At 34.2% G+C, this 10,828-nt stretch overlaps 1 pseudogene; it reads right to left on the reverse strand.

Moving 5' to 3' along the window:
• Positions 1-3,562: 3,562 nt before the first annotated feature.
• LOC123831051 lies at positions 3,563-7,879 on the reverse strand (annotated as a pseudogene).
• Between the last annotated feature and the right edge of the window lie 2,949 nt (positions 7,880-10,828).

Below are 10,828 nucleotides of genomic sequence, written 5' to 3' on the forward strand. Positions count from 1 at the left end.
TGTTTCATGATATTATATGGTAGCTTTATTTGTATTATTCTGAGGACTAATGTTGAGTGACTTTTCACATGATTGTGGGCCATTAAGATATCCTCTTTTAGTGAAATGCCCATTCAAGTCTATCACCTACATAGTATTATATCAGTTGCCTTTCTCACTGAAGTATGTTCAGTTAAATTTTAGGAAGTTAGAGACTGGATCCAGATGAAGAGTTATGCTTGGCCATGCCATAATTGAGATATTAAATAGGTACTCAAATGGAACGTATGACTTTGGAGATGATGCTAGAAATAAATTTGAAGATATACATTTAGATGCTCATAGACTGTGGATGAACTTAAAGCCATTGGAAAAAAACAACACCATGGAAAAAGCTGAATCCTAGGGTACTACAACTCTGAAAGTCTTGGAAAAGAAAATATTGAAGGAGACTGCAAAGAAATCTCTAGTGAATCAAGAGAGAAATCTAGGGCATAACAGCTTTAGGGTTTCAAATAAAGAAACATTATGTTTCAAGCTGGAAAGATGATCAGCTCTCCCAGATAGCACTGAGAGGAAGGGTAACGTGAACACAATATAGCAAGGTGAAAGTTGTTGGTGACCTTGAAAAAAAGTGGTTTATTTATTCAAGGAACAAAAATAGAAACAAAAGCTTCCTAGAGGCAGGTTGATGAGAGAATAACATGTGAGATAATTGAAGAAGATGTAAGGATACTTCCATGACAATTGCCATAGATTAACCTGAAGAGCAGGGAGGGATTTGGAGTCTACTATTAAGGCCAAATTTTTTTCATTAAAGATAGAAAATATGATAGCATAAGTTTGGTTTGCACTTGATTCTGATGTGAGGAAAACATTGAGGTTGCAGGAAAGATGGAATAATTGCTAGAGATGAATCATTGTGTAAACTCAAGTGGATCAACTTCAATGCATCAGAGTTTCCTGTTAGCCTTTGGTTTGGGGGCATTACTGGCTAAAGACAAAGATCCCAGCTCATTCTGACTGTGGTACTGGCTCTTGCTGTTCTGATAGAAGCTATCAGTAATACAGAGCAACAGAACACTTACCATTCACTGTGCAGTGCACGAATCACATTAACTCTTCAATAAACTGTGTGCATTGGCTGTCGTATAGATGTGCACATTGAAACTCCAAAAATCAAGTACCTTTTAAAGCACATCTTAGCTGATATGATACAGAACTGTGAATCAGATTTCACAATTGAAACATGTTTTTTCCCCAGGGTGACCATAAAACCTGACATCTGATGCTGGGTACTTTTGAAGGTGTAATGGCTTAAGTGAAACTGTGGGTATAAACCAAGACTTTCTAGAGCAAAAGCAGCATATGACAATCTTTTCTCTCCACTCTTTGATATCTTTTAATATTCACTTTGAAGCATCCTACTTTAGTTCAAGTCTCTCATGAATATTTTGTGTATTTATTTATATTTTCCCTCACCATTTATGCCCCCTACATCTTCTTCCACCTCCAACCATGCCCCTCTGCCCATCAGTCACTACGCTGTTGTCTGTGTTTTTCCACAGCTACCTTTAACAACAGTGATAATCTCAAGTTAACATTAAACAGCCCAATTAGGTTTCACAAACTGTAATAAGCACAGGAAAATGTAAATATGCATAAAGGATGAATTTATTGAAATGACTGGCTAGGAAATAGTGATAACAAGTAGAATTCCAGAAACTATTTTAGGAGATACTTTTTCATATGGTTATGGAACTTCCAACTCAAAAGTGACATTCTGCAGTACTTTTTGAATTAAAATTCAGAAAATAGAGGTTAAGAGTTGAATACAAATTCAGATGAATGTTATATAATACAATAAAGTAAATAAAGAAATACATCTTCATTTTATCCATGTAGAATCATAAGAATTGTTAATTTTCTGATGGAGTGATATGAACATTGAAAACATGTCACATTTCCAGTCACAGTCAATTCTAGAGAATAGAGAACAAATATAGAATTAGTCATTTTATTATATAACCATACATCTCTTTACATTTGTAATTTTAGTATGACTAACCAACTAGAAACATTTTATTACTATGGTACCAACTTGTGCCCCATATTGCATAGAAAAGTCTCCAAAGACCAAATAACTCTCACTTGAAACTCTTTTAGTGAAATATCTATTCTACCATAATCACTAAACATTTTATAGCATAAGAATCTCAAAGTTTTGTTCTCTACCCTTTTTACCTCATAGTGTAATTCATTTTATTTTGACCCATGAATTAAAAGGCAACACGCAAATTTTAAATACAATAAAAAAATTAAATGCTATGGAGTTTAAGGGAAAAATGACAATACAAGTTGATTTTTTTAAAAGCTCACACATCTTTAAATAAAGTAGAAGAAACTACTTTTAGTTTTTTTCCCTAAAAATGATGATAATCAAGCATAAGGACATAGGCACTTAAGAGCAAACCACAAATGTGTCAATAACACTATTACAATTAAAATTATTTAAACTACAAGTACATAACTTCAGGTGAATATATAATGGTCAACTAATCAGATGTCCTGGACACATTGATAATTAATAAATAAGTTCATATTTATTGAACTTACATAGTAATGGAGTTTCTCACTACTTGGGCTTATTTAGGTCAAAGAAATGTAAAAATGTATTAACTGTAAACATAATTAGTCTAATCTTCAAATTCCCAAAGCTTACCAAAACCGAGGGACAAACAACTTTGAAATCCTTTTAAACCTTAAAAAATAAATAAATAGAAAATAAATAAATAAATAAATAAATAAAACAACTCATTTTTTGACAAATATACTTGTTCTAAAAATTCTGTGAGCCATGAACATTGTGGCTCCACGGGTTGAGTGTCATCCACAAAACAAAGGTTTGCTGGTTCAGTTCCCAGCTAGGGCATAGTCCTCAGTTGGGGGTTCAGTCTCCAGTAGCAGTATGTATTACAGGCAACCTATTAATGTTTCTCATATCTATGTTTTAGTCCCTGTCTTTCTCCCTCTCTTAAACCCTCACTAAAAATAAATAAATAAATAAAAAATAAAAATTTATAAAAATGCTGTGAGTAATGAAATAAGCATCTAAATCATTTGCCTTCTTATGGGCATATAACAAAAACAAAATGTGAATTAAAGCATACAGAATAGATATGAAAAAAAGAAAACTTCAAAACTGTACAAAATAATAAAACTTCTTTATTTCACATCCAAATTACCAAATTTAATTTTGCCTTTAGCACTTCTTTATCTATATTCTCAACACATCAATTCAGTCAGAATCTCTGAAATAATTTCCTTCCATAGCTCAGTGTCTTCTATATAGAAAACCAGAAAAATTGTATCTAAATCTCTGTGAGTAGTAGTAGGCACTGGGATTTTGCGGGGAAAAATTTCCTAGGTTATATCTTTGTGTAACTAGTGTTGAGAATCCCTGATTTAAATGTTTTGCATTTGGCTCCATGCATCATTCACTTACTCATTTATTCTGTATTTGTGACTCCTCTAATATCATGTAAACACCATGAATAAGACAGCAGAGTTGGTAAGTTAGGGCTTACTTACTGCAAGCTGTAAACTGTGGCAATAGTTGAGTCACAGGGTAGGACCCTTGGGTAGGGTCAATCAGAGGCTCTTGGTAAAGCAGAAGGGCTTGGATGGGCATATCTCTCTGAGGGTAGGTGATCACTTGCTGGGAAAGAGGCAGGGCTTTGGGCTGAGGAAGGGAAAGCAGGGGCTGAGTAGGAAGCATGGGAGTCTGGATAAGAGGCTGGGGCACCTGGTGCATCAAGGGCTGGAGCAGAGGAAGCTGTGGATTTTGAGATCAGTGAGATTTGGGATTTGGCGTTGAAAAATTGGAACTGCTGGAGATTTAAGAAATGGCATCACATGGCACTTAGGAAAGATGGTTGCCTTAGAATTGGAACCTTGAATCATTTCAGGCTGAAAGACAGGCAGCACCATAGCAGGCTGAGCAAGAGGCAGGACATTTTGTGGAAGGACAGTGTAGGGGATGGGCTCAGCAAAAGGATAAAGAGCCTGTGGCTGGACAGGGGACTGGATTTTCTCCTGGTGTTCATCCTGGAGAAAAGGAGAAAGAATCTTTGAGTCCATGATTCAGCTATCATTCCCATTCTTGATGAATTAAACTCCTGTCTTTTGAACCACCATAACTGACTAAAAGGAAAGTAAGAAAATCTTTTATTTATGCTGCCTAAGACATTATTTGGGGTCACATGAAATACATTCTCATTGAGGGATTTCTCATTAACCTACTTCCTTTATAGGTGAACACAGATCAAACTGAAATCAATGTTTGGGGATTTCAGACTTGTTTCTCCTTTTCCAAGTTGCCTTCCATAGCTAGGCAACTATTGGCTAGCTGTACAGTTTGGTGTTGAGAGGGCATGGGATTTTCAACATAATGTGATGATAATGGACCAAATCGATTTCATAAGGAAGATTTATTTAAAAATAATTAGAGAAATGACTTCTAGGTTGCTTTTGTGTGTTTTAATGAAAAGTAAATCTTAATTTGTGGTTTAATTGAAGGATTTACTCTACACCAGCTAACTTCCAGCAACACTTCCCTTGGTAGATGATAGTTACCCTAAGTCTTTAAGAAGCATCAATTATTACATTTATTTTTATTTAGAAAAATACTTGTTGTAAGTTCTAAACAAATCCACTCCACTGATAGGAGAGGGCACTAAAATATTACAATTAGAGAAATATGTTAGCACATGTGTAATTTACTTAAATGAAGAACTTCATGTGGTCTAAGAAAATCTTTCATTTTAGACAAGCTCTGCTACTAAACTCCTGTGTGATGTTGGCACACAATTGTGCACTCAGTTGCCCTGTATCTCACTCACTGCTCTCATCTGCATAATGGAAAGTCTTTTAACTACATGTATTCATACATGTTGCTATAAAACATGTACAATTTCAATGTAAACCATTGAATATTTATTGTGTCAGCTCATCAACCCTAGGGGATTAGGAATATTTTCAGGTTTCAGATGAAGTGATTGAAGTCCAGAGAAACTTGCGGCCAAGATTACAGAGCTAGTCAGTGATCAAATTAAGATTTGTGCCGTATTGCTTTCTTATTTCTTTTATGAGCCTATCTATATTAGAATAAGGGGAATCTAGTTCCCATCCTGGACATATATATACTCATGTGTTTTTATTAAAAAGTGATATATCATTATGGCAAATTAATCATTACTCTTAAGTGTGTCTATTTTCTGTAAACAGAGCCTAAAATGCATTTATGTCTTCAAAATATATTGACAAATTTTATTTCTTTCACTGACATTTCTTTTATTATAATTATTTAGACTACCCATGAACACCTTTTAAATATTTAGAATAGAAAAATATTCTATCCTACTTTATAAAAATTTTAGAAATATTATGAACAAATTACCTGTCTTTGCTGCTCTTTGTCATTTTCAAACTTCTCAGGTTTCTGCTAGAAAACAAACCACATGAAAAGAAATGGTATAATCTGTAAATACTGAATGTAGGAAATTATGAAAATAGGTACTTTGAAATAGAAGGATTTAACCCCCTAATGTGGGATATCAAAGTAAAACTTACAGACCCACAACAGTATGGCCACTCCCAGAGGGCAGGGGGTTGGCCGGATATAGAAAGTAAAGGGGGCCAAGTATATGGTGGTGGAAAAGAGTTTGAATTTGAGTGATGGGCACACAATGCCATGTACAGATCATGTATCACAAAAATGTACACATGAAACCTATATGATCTTATTAACCAATATCACCTAAATAAATTTACTCTAAATAAATAAATAGGTTTACCTCATTAATGTGTGTAATAGTTTCCTACAGAAAAATGAAAATCAAATTAAGTTATGTTTTCACGGATTTTTATCTGTCCATATAAGTCAGAAAATAAGGCACATAATAGGTGAATGTGGACGCCTTGCTTGATAACATCATTAAAAACTCAGGATTTTTAGTAAAACTTATAAGTTGCCCTGTTCTACATAAGAGAGTTGTACAAAAGACAGATAAATGCAGTCAAGAAAAACTGAGTGTTGGTTTGCAAACTAATGTCACCACAATAAATTCAATTAAAAATTAAAAATTTGTAAAAAATAGAAAAAAGGAAAAGAAAATTAGTGAACATAGTACAAAAAAAGGCATTTACTAGGTGCTGCTTTTCTCTCGCACTACGTTCCCTTCTGTGACAACAAATAAACTCTAATGTACTGTCTCATTCTGTAAGAATGTAACTCATTGATCAGCAATTGTAATAACCCTTGATACATTCTGTGAATCATTCTTAGTTTATTTGTTATGTAAGAACTGATTACTTTGCCCAAGAATCTGATAACATTCATGGTCAAGTTTACCCATGTACCCTTTAGCAGGTGTTGACAGACCCCAAAAGTGGTGCAAGCATGAATACCTACCTGACTCTCACAGGCACAATTAAGACTGAAACCAAGTCTCACTGCCTCTTATTCACTAAAGTGACTACTGAAATTACAAAAATGTCCATTTGCATGTCCACCCACCTCCTATATTGCCATTCTTTCCCATGGGCAGCCTCTTTTCAGTTTGTACCTTGGCTCCTTGTCAATGTCTGATCCACAGAAGACGACCAATAAATGTCAACACAGTGAGAGAGGTCACCATGGAGAGAGCTCAAGACAGATAAAAAGACTGTACAGTCCATTTAAGGAAGGGGGTGCGGCACAGTGATGCAAATTCAATTAGCAAGCCAGCACAGAAAATGCTTGAATACTGAATTCTGCTGACATTTATTTTGCCCTTAAACATATATAATGGAAATTTACATCAGAACTTATATATCAGAACTAGTGCATTGATTAAATGCCCTAAGTATCACAATATAAAGAGTCCACAGCATTTTACTGTTCCAAAACTGGGAATTGCCTCAGAGTGAACATTATCTTACCTCTGTGTTTGAAAAGGTGTTCTAAAGTCTGTAAAGAAAAACAAAAGCAAAATCAACAACTGGATTGCCAAAGAATGTTACTATTTTATGGTGCAATTTTTCTCTGAATAAAAGATATCTTACCACACTGGATACATGGAGTTCTTCCTTGTGGGGAAAAAAAGAAAAGAAAACACCATTTACTTTCCATAACTAACTCATTTTTCCTACTTACTTTTCACCTTCATTATGAAGAACTACCTCTTTCACAAATTTAAGAAATAAAAATATTGTATGTCTTCTGGGAACCCTGAAAGGTAATTGTGTCTTTTATATTTGGTTACTCTAAATGGCATGTTTTTATTTTACCTGAAGGAAGAATATATTTAATGGGTAACAGAGAGGGAGTTATTTTAATATGCATCAAACACTTTTTATTGAAATTACATATATGTTTATGATTGTGATTTTTGCCTGATAACTTCAGCCTCTGGATGTCTTTGGACAGACACAAGTAGGATTTGACCCAATGCCCCAGGGTAAGAGGTACATGAGTTTCATCACTGGATATGGTATATTTATCTAGGTTGGACATTTATGCCATTGTACTTATGCAATACTACTGTCTTTAATGTTTGTTTCTTTTGTTTTGTCTGTTGCTTATTTGCTGGTTTGTTTTTATTTTAGGGACTGGTGAAATTTAACTCAGGTTTGTGGCTCTACAGGACACTGTTGAAATAGTGAGACAATGTATGTGATTTTCTTTAAAAACTTTTTATAAATTCTGCTGAAATTCTGCTTTATTTGTACACTTATGAAATTGATGATATTGTTCTCTACACATGGGAAGACATTTCACTTCATGTTAGTTATCTAGAGATTTTCTTACCTCCGTTGCAAGGGCAAGGGCCACCAGGCAGTCAAGAATGAAGACCTTCATGGCGTTCAAGGCCTGTGAGAGGGGAAAAAAGTACTGTGGTTGTCAATGAGATGTACTCCTTAATTAAGCAGGCTTATCTCTCTTTGAAGAAAACAAAGTGACTGTATGTTAGAAAAATTACTAATAGAAGTTTTATTATATAACTAAAGTCAAAACCTTCTATGGCATCTTAGGCTTCCTTGTCAACTTCATACTTCAATGAAAGCCATTCAGCATTTTCAGCTCTCAGCTCTACCCCACCTCACTCTCTTTTTATCTCAGTTACAGTACATTGTGTATTTCTCAAAGACAGGCAAAAATTGTAAACAGATAAAGCTCTATTTATTGATTCATTTCTTCAAAATGATTGATATTTATTCAGCACTCTTGTTAGCCCAAAGCTACGTAGGTTCTGCGCTTAAAGCAGTGAACAAAATATTAAGGTTTCAGCTCTGATGAATCCTCATATCCTTTGGGAACAGGTTAATTAAAAAATGTACACATAGAAGATCATAGTTTATTGTACCTTTTCTTTATTAAATAAAAGAATTTTATGAATATTTGGTTTAATCGCATCTCTTTTATTTCTAATAAGACCGAGATTTTATTTGAGCATTTCACTTGCTGCATTTATCCAGATCTTTTTGTAGGACTGTTCCATTTGTTTGTTCTCTACCTGTAGCCACTCCACAGTCTTCATCCCCACACACCTAATGACGTGTCTTTTCCTTTGTGCCATATAGCTTTAGACATCATACACCACACTTCTGTTTTCTCTGATTTCTTGATGATTTACCAAAGGATCAGGTTCTTTTGCCCAGTCCCTATAGCAGGCTACTTCTTATTGTAGCATAATATAAAATACACATTCATATTTTGACCAAAGTATACTGAAAGCTCCATTTTGTTCCATCTCTATAATTTCTAGTAAAAAATAGGTTTGTGCTACCAATATACTTTGATATACAATCTACAATCCTAGATGTATAAATTAAATTTCTGTTACAAATATTTCATGAAAAAGATCCTAATTCATGTGAAAAGTACACCTTGCAATATTTAAGGCTGAAATATTTTTCTTTACTAGGCATATATGTTTTCTAGATTTTTCTCATGGGCATTAAATAATTCTTACTAATTTTACTTTGCTCAAGACCTCTAATATCTTATTATATTAGAGATCATTATGTTATGGAAGATTTCATTGCATTTTCTACATTTTATAGTTATCACTTTATATACCAATTTTTAGACAACCATTATTATTAAAATGCAGAGTCTAGTGTACTCTTTCTTCAAAATCTTTTTGTTTTTCTTTTCAAGTTATTTCTACTTTTTCTAGAATTTATCTTACAAAGTAAAACTTAGTTTATTTTTAACTGAATTCTCTTCTCCTGTCCATTTTAATATTTTTAAATCTCTTAAATCAAACAGTAGTGTGGGAGGTTATAGGTTGTAAACTAGAAGCATTAAATGAATGCTTCTTCTAAAAATATTATTTGAAAGCATTTCAAGTAGTGCATAAATAGTTGAAATAAACTTAGTTGAAATAAAGCTACAGACAACACACATCAAATTTATATAGGAAATTCTAACCTTTTTCCAAGGTGGAGGACAGAAGGTGAAGGAGGGTCTAAGTGACTGATGATGTGTCTGCTTTTGTGGCTGTTTATATACTGTGTTCAATGGCATGTTAATTTTGTGGTTTGAGACAAAATCAACAGTAGGCTTCAATTCCAAGAAGTCTGCATTAATAGCAAATGACTTCTACCCAATATCTGTCTTCAGATATGCTGGGAAGCATTTTAAGAAGGAAACAATTCACATCTGACAAAGAAAATCTGTCCGGGAAATGTAGTTGTCTAGTAACTGAAGACAGTCATTGGAGGACCCTGACCCTCTGGCTCAGTCCCCAAGTTCAGACTTAATTAGGTCTCTAGCACTTGGGGGCCCCTCAAGATCTCACTTGGGGGGATGCTATCTGAGCACTGGACATGAGCAGGGGCTTACAAAGGCCACAATTGCACACTAACCTGAGCAGCTGTTAGTGTTTTATGCCACCATGGAGAAAAATGACAGATTTCAAGTCCATGATGGTAGCTTAGTCATGTGAGTCAAATTGCAAAGCTTCACAGCCACTTAATTGAGGCACAATAAAGTTAACTTAAAACTGGTATCTTTTCCTCAAGAGGATTAGGTTTTTCTATGTACTGGAACATCTCAGAAAAGGAATTTGAGTGGCCCATAAAAGCGAAATCTTTTGTAAATCTCTAATAAATTTTTGGTAAAATATCATAGAGTCCTATTTTTTCTGGTAAATATCAGTTAACTTTATATAATCAATCATAATAATTAGAATAGTTTTACTGTTTTACTTAGCACCTGCCCTATGCCTGGCATTGTGCCCTTTATAGACTTATCTTGTATGATTGTAATGAAAACTTCAAGAAAGCTTTCCTCTCTATATTTTCCACAAGAAACTAAAACACTAATAAATTAAGTCACTGGCAAAATCCATATTTTTGTTAATTGCAAAGAGGTCATATTTAAAGCCATATCTGAGTACATGTGTTTCTATTTGATTATATGCAATGACCATGTATTAAACCCATGAGTTGTTATAAAATTTATATATCAATGTAGCATTTGGGCGTAAACATGCACCTTTGTTATGACTGCATTGGAGGAATGGGCACATTTGCTGAGTATGAGCAGGATTGCTTGTCTTTAAGGAGCTCGTATTCTAGTTGGAACTTACAAGAATGAGGACAATTTTGAGACAAAATTAAATGTGAATAGATTATTTTGGCTGAAGGAATTCTGGGTATTTGTACAGCAATACACCATGTTTGTTGGATTCTGTATTTTAGGAAACCTAGAGGATACAGAGTTTATAAGTTACTGTTACAGGGTTTTGGTGAAGTCAAATCATGGCTGCTTTTGAATTTCAGGCATGCATTGTGACATAAT

The sequence above is a fragment of the Phyllostomus hastatus genome, unplaced genomic scaffold (assembly GCF_019186645.2).
Source record: "Phyllostomus hastatus isolate PE091 unplaced genomic scaffold, TTU_PhHast_1.1 phas_scaffold_1674, whole genome shotgun sequence".
In the NCBI taxonomy this organism is placed as follows: Eukaryota; Metazoa; Chordata; class Mammalia; order Chiroptera; family Phyllostomidae; genus Phyllostomus; species Phyllostomus hastatus.